The sequence below is a fragment of the Culex quinquefasciatus genome, chromosome 2, assembly GCF_015732765.1.
Source record: "Culex quinquefasciatus strain JHB chromosome 2, VPISU_Cqui_1.0_pri_paternal, whole genome shotgun sequence".
NCBI classification, from domain to species: domain Eukaryota; kingdom Metazoa; phylum Arthropoda; class Insecta; order Diptera; family Culicidae; genus Culex; species Culex quinquefasciatus.
The window spans coordinates 185350116-185365435 of record NC_051862.1 but is presented as its reverse complement, the minus strand read 5'-3'; the positions used below and the strand labels follow the sequence as shown (position 1 = coordinate 185365435).

Sequence of the window (15320 nt, the reverse complement as noted above, 5' to 3'; positions counted from 1 at the left end):
GGCGACGCCAAAGCAGGAAAATCCACGTCCGTGAAAGTTGGTGGTGTTTTGCGACGATTTGGTTGGTGCCTCGTCATCGCTTGCTGCCGAATTTTTACAAACTCAGCTCGTTTTGGGCAGCTTCTATTCTTGGTCGAATGGTCGCCGCCGCAATTGAAGCATTTAGCTTCGATGTTCTCGTTGATTGTGTTGCAAGCTTGAGTTTTGTGCTCACCTCCGCAGGTTGCACAACGACTCTTGATGAAACAGTTCCTTCCACCATGTCCAAACTGCAAGCAGTTCGAACATTGTGTCACGTCTCGGTGCACTGGACGATAACGTTCCCAAGTCACGATGATGTTGAAAATTGCCCGAACTGCTTTCAGCTCAAACGGCGTTTCGAGATGAACCAGGTACAGTTGATCACGATACTTGATGTCCTTGTTGTGTCTCGTCATCTTGAAGACTTCGATCACGTTCAACTTAAGAGTTTTGAGCTCTTCTTTCAGCACACTCACATCCATGTCGTACAAGCCACGGAGGACCTGTTTCATGGGGCGTTTACCTGGATCGTCATGGCTGTAGTATTCAATCTTTGTGTTGTTCAGGAAATCCCGAACGTAGTTGTAATCCTTGCTGGTAGGTAGCAGAATTTTGAGTCCATCAGCACACAAGCGAATGGAAGCTCGTAAAGCACCAGATTTGATAAATCCGGTCAGCCACTTTCGCACCGAGTCCGATGACGATGTTTTCACAAAAATGGGTGGCAACTTTTCCCGTCGTTCAAATTCTTCCTTCTCGCTCACGTCCACAGGGAGGGTAGCGAACTGGTTTCCAGACGAATTTTGAGCGTCCTTGCTCAAACTGCCTGGCTTTGGAGGTAGCGCTTCGGCATTCTTTAGCTTCTTCAAATCTGCCGATCCTGCTGGTGAGGACCGCCTCTTTTTCTTGCCGTGAGGCATTTTTGCACTTTTTAAGCACGTTTCAGGAGCTAATATCCAGGAGTACCTCACTGATCGGTGGTCCACAAGGGAATGACCTATTCCAAGATATAACATAAAAGTCACACATCTTTGGTTTTGACAAACATGATGATTACTCGATCACAAAAGTACCATGTTTACAATTCCTTGTTTATCAAACAAAAGATTGCTCGATTAATTTGTGCTATGGAACACTCAACTCTTTGTTTTCTTTTTTTTTTGCGATTTTCCAAATTTCCCTCACACAACTGACCGTCTTGCCAGAGGTGGCAGCTTCCCTTTTTTATCTTGGTTTTTGGTTTTGGCACACCTTTTCCTTGCCACCATCTCCCCAGAGAAAATGTACGTTTGCAAGTGAAGTGCGGTGAGTTCAACGAGAGCAAAGTGAATTTTCCTTTTTCGTTTATTTGACTCCTCGCCGTCCCCACCAATCACACCGTTTTTTCTCTAGCTCCAAATTTGCGGTGGAATTTTCTCTTACTTTAGATACTTCAAGGTTTTTCGTCCCCCCTCTTAGGTGGGTCCACCACGTTCTTTGAGTTTTCAATTTGCATTCCCACTTTTGGGAGGCTAGGGGGCACTCTCTCCAGGGCGTATTTTGCTGTCTTCCTTTTCACGAGCAAGGATTCTTTCTTTGTGATTCCGCCCGTCAAAGCGCACTCATTAGGGTATGTAATGATGTGACTGTTCTTGAGAAATGGGTTTCGAAAATGTACTTCTTATGAGGCAATGTAGCAAGGTCGTTTTAATTTTTTACTAGCAAGTATAAAAAACGAAGAGAGATTCTTTGAATCTTTTTGAGTGGTACTGATTATACTCCCGGTTATTCCAGCGAGATACAACGAGTGTATTTTATCAGCACTTACATAACAAGCACTCGTTTTGTTCCAGATGATAACAAATTCATCGTTTCGCTTTGCAGCATATTGGTGTGGCTTTGACATCAAATCTGAATAGGCAACCCACCTGCTAGAAGAAATCGTTTAGCCTAAAGGATTCCTTTGCAGTGTCAACTTTCTTATCACAACAAAGTTCAACCTGTTTTTCTTCAAAATAGCGCAAAAAAAGAGCCCCAAAATTTCGTTCCTCCAACTCTGCACGACCAGCTAGACGCACGCAATCCGAAAAGTTCACATTTTAATCCTTTTGAATAATTAGGCCGACTCTCGCCACTTTGATAAATCACCACCTTTGGAGTTTTCGGAATGACAACCAGCAAAAGAGGAGCAGGAAGGGGGGGGGGGAGAGAGGGGAGGGTCTACGAGGTCCATTAATCTCGCGACATAAATTAGCCTTTTCGAATCGGAAGAGAGCAGGAAAGTAGGGTTAGGGGTGGGGGATGAGGAAGAAATGGCTGAGATTTTTGGTATCGCCGACGGACAGACGACCCACGGTTATGAATCGGATTCGGAACTAAGTAATTTCAGCAATACAAGGAAAAAAATATTGAAATATTTAGTATATTTTCAGGATTACTGGGTAAAAGGAGCCATAGAAATTAATGCAATTTAAAGAAAAATAAAATAAAGACTCAAATTCCTTATTTTTATGAGAAGATTTTTGAAATCCAACTTTTTTTTAAGAAAGTTAGATGCAATCAACCGACAAATATTGGAAACAATCCCAACACAACATAATATTCAATTAATATTAAGCATCAGATCGACGCTGTCTTGCTATATCTTGTACGTCGCTTTTTGACGTTCTTAGAAAAACTCGTTTTAATGTTTGTCCTTGAATAAACAAAAAATAGAGCACGCAATGTAAACAAACAAACAAATTTTGTTTGGTTGCCCACTCCGTGCATTTTTCCAAAGATTTGATGAATTTTGTTGCCGGAGTCCCGAGTTATAATTACGAATGTTTACGGTAGTCGGGCTTGTACAAGTGTCAAACGCGTTCTGACCTGAAATCCCTACGGCCAGTTGTCGCACTTATCGCATCAATTTTCAGGTTGTGTCAAGTTATCACGACAAGATTGACAACAATACACGGTGTTTTTGACTTCCTCACCTTACTGAGGAAAGGCTATAAAATCACTCGAAAACTGAACTTCTCAATTAGACCTCATAGACCCACCTTCATGTATACCTATCGACTCAGAATCGAATTCTGAGCAAATGTCTGTGTGTGTGTGTGTGTGTGTGTGTGTGTGTGTGTGTGTGTGTGTAGGGATGTGGGTCTGTGCACCAAAAAAATATGCACTCGATTATCTCAGCACTGGCTTAACCGATTTGGACCGTTTTGGTCTCATTCGATTCGTCTTGGGGTCCCATAAGTCCCTATTGAATATTATGAAGTTTAGTAAAGTACTTCAAAAGTTATGCTAAAAAAAAACGATTTTGACTAAAGTCCGGAAGATTGTAAAAAGGGTGGTTTTTGTAAGAAACCCCAGCATGTTATACATTTTTAGAAAGGTATTTAAAAGACCTTTCCAACGCGACCAAAACATTGAAGATCTGACAACCCTATCAAAAGTTATTAGCAATTAAGTGTTATTTATGCACTTTTTGGAAGCCGGATCTCAGATATCACGATGAAAACGTTGTCCGGATCTATCATGCAACCCGTCGTTGAACAGGTAATCAAAAGACCTTTCCAACGCGTCCAAAACATTGAAGATCTGACAACCCTATCAAAAGTTATAAGCACTTAAGAGTTATTTATACACTTTTTGGAAGCTAGTTCTCAGATATTTAGATGAAAACTTATTCCAAATATATCATGCGACCTATCTTTGGATAGGTGATTAAAAGACCTTCCCACGAGCGTGTCTATTTTGGATAGCATTACCCTTTGAATGAGAGGAAGGCACCAACCACCTAAGGGTGGATTAAGTAACGTTTTTTTATTGAAAATCTCAGAATTGAAATCGAATTTTGGGGATTTGTGAAGGTCAAAAGGTGAGGCATTGAGGCGATTTAACTCAATTTGGCCCAGAAATCCACGTGCGACAATTTAGCACGAAAATGACGAGATGCTATTTCTATCGACCTTACTAATTTTAAAAACATTTTTAATGATCTTGATTTTTTTTAAGCGGCACAATATTGCACCTCAATGTGTAAAACCTGTATTTATCTAAAATTTCTTCCAAAATCTGTTCAAAGTTTGTTTAAATCTGTGACAAACAGGACTCACAGACCCACTTTCATCAAATTTTAACCTAGTAACCCTGATGTCGAATCATAATCAATTCCTGAGCAAGTGTCTGTGTTTGGAAAGCTGATCAAAATTAGACATTTAATATTCTCGACTCTGGTTGAACGAATTTTGTCCGAATGTATTGGAAATCATAAGCTTTAAAAAGTTGAAAAATCAGGGAGCAAATAGAAGTTTAATGAACTGAAAACCATTTAAAACGCGTTTATGAACACGTTTCGCGTGTTTGAACTCCTTCAAAATAGACTATTTTTTCATGAAATACAAATTTGCAGATTTTTTTAAAAAGGTCCAATAAACCAAATTTTCAGTTTTTGCTTTTTAAGTGTTTTTAAAACTGCCTTGAGTCAGGGGTTTTAAAAAACACCCAAAAAGCAAAAAACTGAAAATTTGGTTTATTGGACCTTTAAAAAAACTCCAGAAACGTACAGTTCCGCAAGCGGCCTGGCCTACTGCATAAAGTTCACCGCAGAGATGATTCGTTGAAGTGGGTTGTATTTGAGCAAGCAGTTTTCAAACGACACAATTCTGAATCTAAAGGAGAGGAGGAAGCGTTGGGATTAGGATGTAACAAAATTGGTCAATATTACGAGCATTTCAGGGCAGCACTTGCAACCAAGCAAGCTGATGGTGCTGCCAGAAGAGAGTGAAGAAAAAGTTGATGTTTTCATTTTAAATTCTGTAGCATTTTAGGAAGTGGACGAATCTTTTCGCACTTCTTTCTGGAACACGAACTATGAGCTCCCCGGGCAGACGGTAATAACAAAATTAATAGTATTTCAATAACAAATCCTGTTAAAATAACAAAAAGTGATTTTATTTTATCCTGACCTTCAACTTCAAGAGGAATTTTTTTTAACAGTTTCTGATAAAATAACAAGATTTGGTATTGAAGTGATATTATACTGAAAATGTTTAATAGCACGCTAATAAGAGGAAATGTTATACATTTCAAAAACTCTCCTAATAACAAGATTTGTTATTCGTTTGGTATTCTGACTTAGAAATAAAATTACCATAAATCGCACAAATGGACAAGTTTTTAAGTGTCCATAACACAATCGGTTATATTTTTTTCTTTTGTTTAATATGTTTAGATCTTTGGTATAATTTTGACCATTTTCGTCGGGGTCATTAATTTGACCATGAAATGGGGTCCTCAAGCTAAAGTTATTCTAAAATGTTGAAATTTTGAAAGTTGATTATTTTTAAATATTTGATACACCCCCTAATCCGAGCAGACGGAAATAACTTGGGAAAAACTTTTATTGATATTTGAAAATACTAGGTCAATAACATATTTTGATATTTATAACAAGATTTGTTATTCGTCGTTATGATTTTTTTGTTATTGGATTGTTATTGTAATAATAGACCAATCACATTTTTTGTTATTCTTCGAACAAATCTCTGTTATTATTTTTTGTTATTTTAACAACTAATCCGATCATCACAATAACAATTGGCGGTATTCTTCTATAACAAAAAATGTTATTCCCAAGTTGTTTTGGATTTCAACCAATATCAGACCAATAACAAATTTTATTATGATAACATAAACTGTTATCAAACTCTTATGCAAAAATTGGATTTTCAAGAAGATTCCATAACACTTTCTGTTATTTTAACAGTATTTGTTATTGAAATGGCATGAATTCTGTTATTACCGTCTGCCCGGGAAAGGACTTTGCTAAAATTGGCTAGAACTATGGGATAATTTTGACCATTTTCGTCGGGGTCATTAATTTGACCATGAAATGGGGTCCTTAAGCTAAAGTTATTCTAAAAGGTTGAAATTTTGAAAGTTGATTATTTTTAATTATTTGATACACCCCCTAAGGGACTTTACTAAAATTGGCTAGAACTATGGAATAGTTTTGACCAATTTAATCGTCATTTAATGGTCATTAATTTGACCATGAAATGGGGTCCTTAAGCTTAAATTAATCTGATAAAATTAACTTTTGAAAGTTGTTTGTTATAGTCTCTAAGGGAATTGATTTATTTATTGAGAATTTTTGAAATGTGAATAACAAAAACTGTTATTATTTTCACAGAGCGAGAAAGTCGGAGCTGACGTTGAAGTTAAATCTGGAGTGAGGTTTATTTGCAAATGGCCAAAACAATAACTTTTTTTGTTATAAAGACATACAAGCTCAATAACAATTTTTGTTATTATGCTGCTCCACCTCTCCGCACAAAATAACAAATCTTGTTATTCCTTTATGATTCCTTCTGTGTTATTAGTTTGTTATTGCAATAACAACATAACAACAGTTTAAGTTATTCTTCGAACAAATCTTTGTTATTGATTTTTGTTATTTTGGCAACTAATCCGATCATCCCAATAACATATTTCGATCTTCTCACAATATCAAAAACTGACCTTCCCATGTTATTACCGTCTGCTCGGGTCGTGAGGTTTGTGAAAAATTCAAAAATCGTTAAGGGGCTCAAAACTGGCAAAATAAATTAAGCTGATATTTGGGATTCGGGTTTTGTACACCTAACGGATCATAAACTACGATTGCGAGATTCCTACTCGACACTAGGTGTCCGAAGGTTTAGTTGTTGAGACAACTGCAAACTTCTTTTTACACCTTAGCTTCCATCCACCCAGGGATTCGAACTGACGACCTTTGGATTGTTAGTCCAACTGCCTACCAGCGACTCCACCGAAGCAGGACCCAGGAAGACGACTCCTACACCTGGATTGAGCTAACGACCTAACCATCTAGGTTAGACCGGGGCCAACATTTACTTCCCCATCCGGCGGAAGGCGTGGTCAGACAAATCTCGTCTCGAAAAATGCCACCGGGACCGTCTGGGATCAAACCCAAGCCGACTGGGTGAGAGGCAATCACGCTTACCCCTACACCACGGTTCCCGGCTGTTAAATAAGATATAAAACACAAAATAAAGAATAAACAAAATAAGAACAAAAAAACAAAACAAGAGAGTTAAGCTGACCTCCAAACAGTTTATTCCACGTAAAACAAGTTCATCTCTTCTACCAAATGTAAGTATCCTGGATCAATGTGTTTGTAACCGCTCATCGTTCCAATCTTCCCAGCGTTTTAAAACTGTTCATCACCTAGATAAATTATTAAAATTGGTCAGCCGAAATAAGCCAGCCGCGGTTCAGAGTCAAAACGTTCAAATTGCTTTTTTCCCCCTCTCTCTCTAAACAACAACGCGCATCGAGACATTTGGTCCATGTTTTCTCGTGGACGATTCTTCATTCTTTTTCTTGCGATCCCGGTGTTTCCACAATCCACAGTCCCCGGCAGAGGGGGGAAGGAAAATTAGCGTTTTATTTCATACCAAACTCTTCTGCCTTCGCTGCTGCCGTCTGACTGGTATTATTTTCGTGTGTGAGTTGATGCTTGATGCTTACATTTTTCTCCACTGTTGCTCCTGTCTTCGTTGCTCTGGGTAATATAATGTGTAGTGTGTGACGATTTGCACACACCATTCAGCAGCGCCACATACATTGGCGTTCGTGTGCGACGCACACATACCACAAACACCGCCAATAAAAACGAGAGCGCTCATTCAAGATATTAGTCACGTATCGTGCAAATCGATTGCAGTAAATCTTGAGTATTCACTAACGCTTTATCGCCAGCATCTTCTTGTTCACTGCACTTTCCCTCTTCCTCTTTCCTCTCTTCCTTGGCTCGTGTTGTGGCCAAAGAGAACGCACACCTTGCTTCGATTATATTTTAACTTTTATTACCCGCTACCACTTAAAAGCACTAAATAGTGTAGAGAAACCTATCTTACACAAATACACAAATTAGATGTACGGAACTTAAGGCTACATCTAATTGCCACCAATCATCACTCTCCGGCGAGGTGAAAATTTAAACCGAGCACTATTATGTTACACAAACACGGCGCGGCTTCGGCGTTGCCCCCCCCCCGCGTTTTACTATTATTTAATATGTGCGCACACCAATCGAAAAAAAAAGTCGAGCAAAAAATCGGCCAAACTTTCTACTTTGGCGGATTCACTTTCAGTTTGCTGCCTTCTTCGTGTGTGTGTGTGAGTGAATGCTCCTTCTCGCGCACGGTCAGGCAATTTGATTAATTCGTCGGCCACTTGTCCGCGATTAAAACCGGGTTAAGGGTAAGAAAGGAAAATTTGGTGAGCAGACTGCGTTCTCGTTACGTTACATCTGTCTGTCTGGTTGCTGCTGCTGCAGTGTCCTTCGTGTGTTTGTTATGGTGTGCGCTGCTGTTTGTTGCCTGTTTTGGGAAGGAGGGGGAGCAATTGGGAGAAGAAAAAGAAGAAAAAAGGGGTCAATCGGAGGTAACGACAGGTAACGAGAGGGGTTCGGAAGCAGAGTGATGAGATGATGTATTTAAATATTTTCGGTAAACAAATCTGTAACTCTAGACTTAATGATGAACGATGAGCAGACACAGAGCTCTGGGTAGATGCGATAACGAAAGGCGCGTGAGGTGATTGGTTCTGGTAGTTTCACCTGGTTCGAAAAGGCAAAACCTAATGAGTCATACTACTTAGAGCATTCCGGTTTAACCAGGCGTTGGTGTGCTTGAATGAGGAGAGCACTCAAACCTCAAACCCCGACCTCAGGTCGGGACCAACAATTTACTTCCCCATGCAACGGAAGGCCTAAACAAGAAACGCTAACCGGTGTCGACTGGGATTTAACGAAGGCCCGCTGGGGTGAGATGAAACCATGCTTACGACTCGGATCGCGCACTGAACTCACAATCCAGTAGTCACCGGTTCGAATCCCGCGGCGGGCGTCCGGAAATTCCAAGGGTCTATATGGGTATTTGGCGCCTTCGCTCCGTGCCATACTTTCACACAATTAGGAGCTCAGGGCGGCGAAGTCCTTGCACGAGCCGCGGAAGATGAGTGGCAGCTATCTTTTCTCGCTTCGATACTTTTCAAAAACCCAATACTTGCAATACAATACAATGCTGACCAATACCGGCGCCGGCTACGACCAGTGGTAGGGTGACTGGGAAGTGGATGGGAATTTTAGTCCGATACTAGAGTGATAGAGACCGCCCAAAGTTCGTATCTATCGAAAACTTTAAAACTAGCAAATCTTAAAAACACTATGAAACATGCAAATCAACCGCGCGACCTGCTGCTCGCGATCGACTGATGATGCCGGGAAAATAGTAACCGCGTTGCTCCGATGCTCACAATCGTCTGCAACTAACATGTTACATTGCAACACAATAACTACGACGAACACAACCGGCGGTGTGCCTTCTGATCAACGATGATAGTGGAAGGACTACTTTTATCATTGCTAACGAGAAATATGGACGCCGAAAACAGGAACAATCCTGCCGAGCAACCGCGTGGCCCCACTGCCCGCAATCGACTCGCAATTAAAAGAATCTGTCACTGCAAGCACACAAACAACGACACAAAAGAAATTAAAAGAACCACTGCCAGCGCACTTATCAAAGCGTTCGAAAAATTTTTATATGTTCAAAAAATCGCAGAACTCCCAACTGAATTTTGATCATCATGGGTTGTTTCAGTAATTTAAAACATTAAAAAAATATTATTTGCTCAATTCCGTTTTCACAATTCGCAATTTTCACTGCCCTTACACCTACATCTCACCCTTGCTTTGAGTCAGCACGAGCAACACGCTAGAACACGCTTTGAGTGTTCCGGCCAGGCATTCACACCTTCATTTCCCGTTACGCATTTTGACTCGTTCCGGGGGTTTGTGTTTTGTGTTTTGGGTTTGGTGTAAGTATAGGAACACTGTTACAGAGAGCGAGTTGTGGCGCTATAACCACGGCAAATAGTGTCCAGGGCATTCGTGGAAATACAATGTCCCATCCCAGAGGGTCCCGGAGTACCAAACCTTCTTAGCATGGTGCTCCCAACGAATACAACCAAATCTCGGAGCGTATGGTGGTGTGTCCCCACGCTTCTTCCTCCCCTGTCGATTCAGAGTTGTGTTGTTGTTCGAACACTCAGTGCTCAAACTCAACCCAATTGGGTACTAAAGCCCTATGTAAATTTTTATGTACAACGGTAAAAAACACGATCAAAAACCATTTCTGATCACTTTTTTTCATTTTAATGCAAAATCATTTTTTGACAAGACAACATTTTTTCGATGGATCAACTATGGTCCCCTTGGAACGAGCTGTCAAGTAGGAACTTTTCTGTCAAGAAGGACCACGAGATCAATTGTTCAAAATTGATTTAAAAATCCATTTTAAACTCTTTGTGGTCTTACAAAGGGTCATTGTACTCAGAAAAATAAAGCTTTATCGCTGTAAACAATAATATCAGCAATCTAAGCTTCATTTTAGGACCCAATTACGAGTCATCTCTGCGGTACGGCTTTACGCAGTAGGCCTGGCCGCTTTAACGCTTGTGATGTTTCAATGCACTCCGATGCAATGGCGCACTACAAATGTTAATAAATGACAAGAAGAGTGCTAGGCGTCATCTAACCAAAGGCACTCTCCAGGATCCCTCCGAAAGATTGGCTGCACTAGGGTCTGATTAGATTAGATTAGATAAGCTTGTTATAAAAGTTTACCAAAAGTACAATAATAGTACAATAATTCCATAAATTGAGTAAGGGCTCGAACCTCACTTGTTCAAGAAAAGGGTGAAGATTGAAAAAACAAAAGACAGTAAAGAAGAATATACTTTATAAATAATCAATAATAAGAGAATGATAAAAAGTAGAAGCTTGATGTAGCAGATGTAGAAATATGCAAATCTGAGATGCCGAAAATCTCTGAACGTAATATTTGAACAAACTCTAGCCTGTTACACTCAAACCCCGAAGGTTTGACACCAACTGGTGTCAAACGAACGGGGTCACTTTTTAGTTTGACACCCTTTTTACAGGGAGTTCACACACACACTACCAAACGTTTGTTTTGATAGTGTGCGTGAGCGCCGTGTAAAAAGTGACAGTTCGTCACTTTTTAGTTTGACTTTGACTAACCAACTAAACAAACACAAAAACTAAAACAAACTAAAAAAGAGTCAAACGAAAAAGTGACCAACCAACGGGGGTTGAGTGTAGTATAAAATGTGACTGCAACTTATCAAGAGAGTAAGTCTTTAAGATTTTTAAGAACATAGAAGAAAAAAAATTAAAACAATATCATAAAGCAATTATTTTTTGAGGATTTGTAAAAACTCCGGTTTCTGTCTGGTATATTAGATTGCTGTAACACAAATTTATGATTTAATAATAAAATAGAAGTCCATGCAACTAATTTCAGAAAGCACTTTTTCCAGCACGAGTCGCACATTTCCAGAAACTACGGGTGCTGAAAAAATGAGTTTTGCAACGCTATTATAAGCAATTCAAAAGAATAATAATTATAACGATTATTTCTTCGGATACCGAACAAAAGTATTGTCTACCAAAATAAATGAAATTCGGCTAAACTTAATTGCTTTGCTTAATTGCTCTCAATTCTAAATTATATGTTAATTATTAATAACTATTTTATTTATTAAATTTTGTTATTTTGGAATGCAGTAGTAAAAAATATAGACTAATTTGTTTTAAACAACTTGTTGGTGTTGATTTTACTTTCAAGTTAAGAAAAAATCCATCCAGAAATTTTATTGCAAATGTTTTTTTCTACAATATTTCGCATTTAATGTTGTTGAATCACCAGAAAAACTAGATTATCATGTTTGTAGACACAAACTTGAGGTCTCATTCCTAGTACTGTAGACAAAAAATAAAATATTTAATACCATTTCATAAGATTGGTAAAGGTTTAACACACAAAGTGGCCATCCCACCCACTGCTTCCTTTTATGACTAAAGTTTGTTGGCAGCACAAAGTTATGTTCTCCAAAAAGTACAACTCTCTAAACTTACCGTGCAAAACAATTCCTTGGCCACTAAATCCGTCGGGAACCACTTCCTGTTACTCTACACAGTATAAACACCTTCCGGAAGTCAACAAATCCTTGTGTGATTTGTGTTCGCTCACGCACACACTCACTTTCTTGCCCGAAAATAACAAAAGTCCAAAACAAAGTCCCGTTTCGCCGAGTCTCGCTTCAAATCCGCTTCTGTCCTTCTCCTCCTGCTCCCCACTCGGAAGGAGCAATTCCGGCACAAATAGTGGTAGAGCACAGACGCGCCACAGAAAACGTCAGAAAGCAACCGGAAATTTCCGGTCCGTAATGAATCACCCCTGCCCGAGGAAGATCAAAACACTTGCCGTGCTAGACGGTTCCGGCTTGCCGTCGATTCCGTTGGCCAAGTTCGACACCGCACACACCAAAGGAACACCGTCGTTCACCGCTCTCAAGGCCCCTCACTCTTGGCACCCCGTCACTCTCACACACACGGCAACGACGACGACGACGTCGAAAAAAAATTCCTTCTCTCGTCAGCAAAAATCTCGAAAAAAAACTTTCCCACTTTTTAGTCCCGCGAGCGCGAGCAGAGAGTTTCACCGCGGATGGATGTCTATTTTCCGCTTCCGGTGCGGCCGCTGGTCCCGTTACGCGGCAAACTCCAGCGGTTCCGGTCGCACCTGGTCCTTATGCACCCGTACGCACAGCCAAAACGGGCTCCCGGGGGTTGCTTTCAGTCGAAAATTTCGTCCACAGTCGCACCGAACGAAGATTTACAGCACGCAAAGATCGCCATTTTATTTTCTTATTTTTTTTTTCTTTCTTTACCATGGCCCCCCGCTCGTCCCGTCCGTCCGTCCCGTTCCGTTCTCTCCCCGCGACCGATCGCGGTGAAGCTTCAGCTGTCAAACACCCGCCACTCCGAAACGTCTGATTGTCAAAGCTGTCTAAAATGTCAAGACGAACGGAGTTTTAGCGACGGGTGACGACTGTTGCAAAACGAATATCTACACGCTGATCCAAAATTGTTCCATTTGGCATTCCATTTTGTTAAACCCGAAATTTCTCATGAGATGATTCCCACTCAGCACGTTCCGTTTGAATTCCGTTTAGAATTCCGCTTGAGCGAAAAAAGTTCGATTCGAATTCTAAACAGTGTTCGTTTTAGATTCGGAAACGAATTCCGCTTCAAACGCAACAACCGGTTCCGTTTGAGTTTTCGCCGCAAATCGGTTCAAGCGGAATTCAAACGGAATTGAAACGGAACAGACGGGTAAGCTTTGACAGCTGCTTCTTCTTCTTTTTTTCTTTTTGATTTTCTTTTTTGTTTTGATTTAATTGGAATTCAAAACTGATTCAACTTTTTTGGCCTATTTTAGGCAGTTTTTATTTATATTCAAAATTAATTTAAAAAAACACTCTCCCCACCATGAATCCCGTGTTTTAATTACTTAAAATTTGTAATTTTTACAATATATTGTGGTCCGGCAGTACGGAACACTACTCCGGCGGGATGACAATGGTTGGTGGTGGTGGCGGCAACAGTCCAGCTGCCGGCTTGTGCATTTCCGCGCGTCTGTTTGGGCTACCTGTTTTCCAATAAAGAATCCGCTGGAAATGCAGAAGGACAAGTTCCGTTGATCTTTTTGTCCGACGGAGAAGTCCGTCCGCCACTCATGCCGGTACCAGCGATAACAATTGGCCAAGTTGAATGGGAGCAAATCAACGCATGTTCGCTGGACCGGGTTCGTCTGCTTGTTGAGTAACTCGCACTAGTAGGCCAGGTATGAACAAAATCCTAGAATCGTCGTCAAATCAGTTGGGGATAAAAAAAAGTTCAAATTTTAACCAAACTCACCAGCAACGCACGCAGGACAGATCCCGCCCACGGTCCATATACAAACGGCAGCGTTCCCGGTCGTGGGGCACTTGGCAATAAACAAATCCGCCCATAAACTTAGATTTTTCTATCAGAATCCGGAAAATCCGATTGAAAATAATCGAGGCTCTTCCGATGACGCTCTTAGAAATTTCAAGTTGAAACGCGTTTGACATTTCTTTTGATGTCAACTCACTCACACACTGACGAAAAACCGTTTCGGCGAAACTCGGCGAAATGTCATCGAGGTTCCGCTGTACACCAGCAGGTGTCGCCCTTGTGCAAAAAATGCTCAAACGGAATCGAAACAGACAATCTGTTTAGAAAATTTCGAAGCAATTTTCGAAGCGGAATTCGAAGCGGAATGAATCCGTCATGCGGAAAACGATTTGATTGGGTTGTTGCCTTCTTCACGATGAGAGGCTATAAAATCACTCAAAAAACCTGGATTTTTTTAAAAGGTCCAATAAACCAAATTTCCAGTTTTTGCCTTTTGGGTGTTTTTGAAACCGCCTTGAGTGAGGGGTATTAAAAAAATTTTACCTCCTATAGACTCATCTTCATTTATACTTATCGACTCAGAATCAAATTCTTAGCAAATGTCTGTACGTGTGAAAAGTTGTTGATAAAAAATATGCACACGAGGGGCAGGACACAGTTAGTCGATCATCTTTACACTAATTGATTAGCGCTGATTTTCGTCAACTGGCTAATTGATTAGCGCTGATTTGATATTCCATTCCCATCTCATATCAAGTTATCTTGTCGTTGAGAAAAGTCATTTTGACAGCTTAAAAATGTCTCTATCTTCGATCTGAACCACAGAAAAAGCATTGAATTATCCAAATAATCTGTTCCGGGCACAGCCGGAGCATGGATTTCGGCACGAAGGCCTACTAAACCCGGCCAAGTTGGTGGTGCACAAGAAGGAGACCAAGGACAAGAAGCGGTCAGCGAAAGTTATGAAGATTTTGGCCAAACGAGAGTAGGAGGAGCGCGGAATGATGCAACAACTACTACCGCGGCCAAACTCCCGCGTGTCTCTGTTCTACCGTCCAGTCGAAGAAGAGCCCATTTGACGGGGCAATAAGAACTCTGGCTTCGAATTGGACGCCTTTTTCGACATCGGGGATCGTCAAAGCCATTACTCACCGGTTTTTAAAACAGTTGCTGCAACTTTTGTTTGGCCAAGCCACCGATGCCGGTTCGTCCGGCGTCATGCCACTCTCACTCAACCGTTTCTTAAACACGTCTCCTCGTTCTACTGCTGCGATTCAGTTCCGGTGACAATCGAATTTTTGCCCTCGCCTTGGATGCTGGCCGTCCGTACTACAACCGGCGTTTCATCACTGCCTCGAGATCTTTAATCATTCGCTGTGTCGCGCTCGATCTTCGGCGACCTACTTGCTGATTGACTACTGTTTATCATAACTAACCGCTCGCTGATGGTGTCCCG

The 15320-nt window shown here is 40.8% G+C and overlaps 1 protein-coding gene across 1 annotated transcript in view; it reads right to left on the bottom strand.

Moving 5' to 3' along the window:
* LOC6031234 (AF4/FMR2 family member lilli) overlaps window positions 1–12803 on the bottom strand; it is a 128241-nt gene extending 115438 nt beyond the window's left edge. The window contains 1 exon segment of the mRNA XM_038255548.1: window positions 11999–12803. The gene's annotated coding sequence lies outside the window, so the exon portion shown is untranslated.
* Window positions 12804–15320: the final 2517 nt, after the last annotated feature.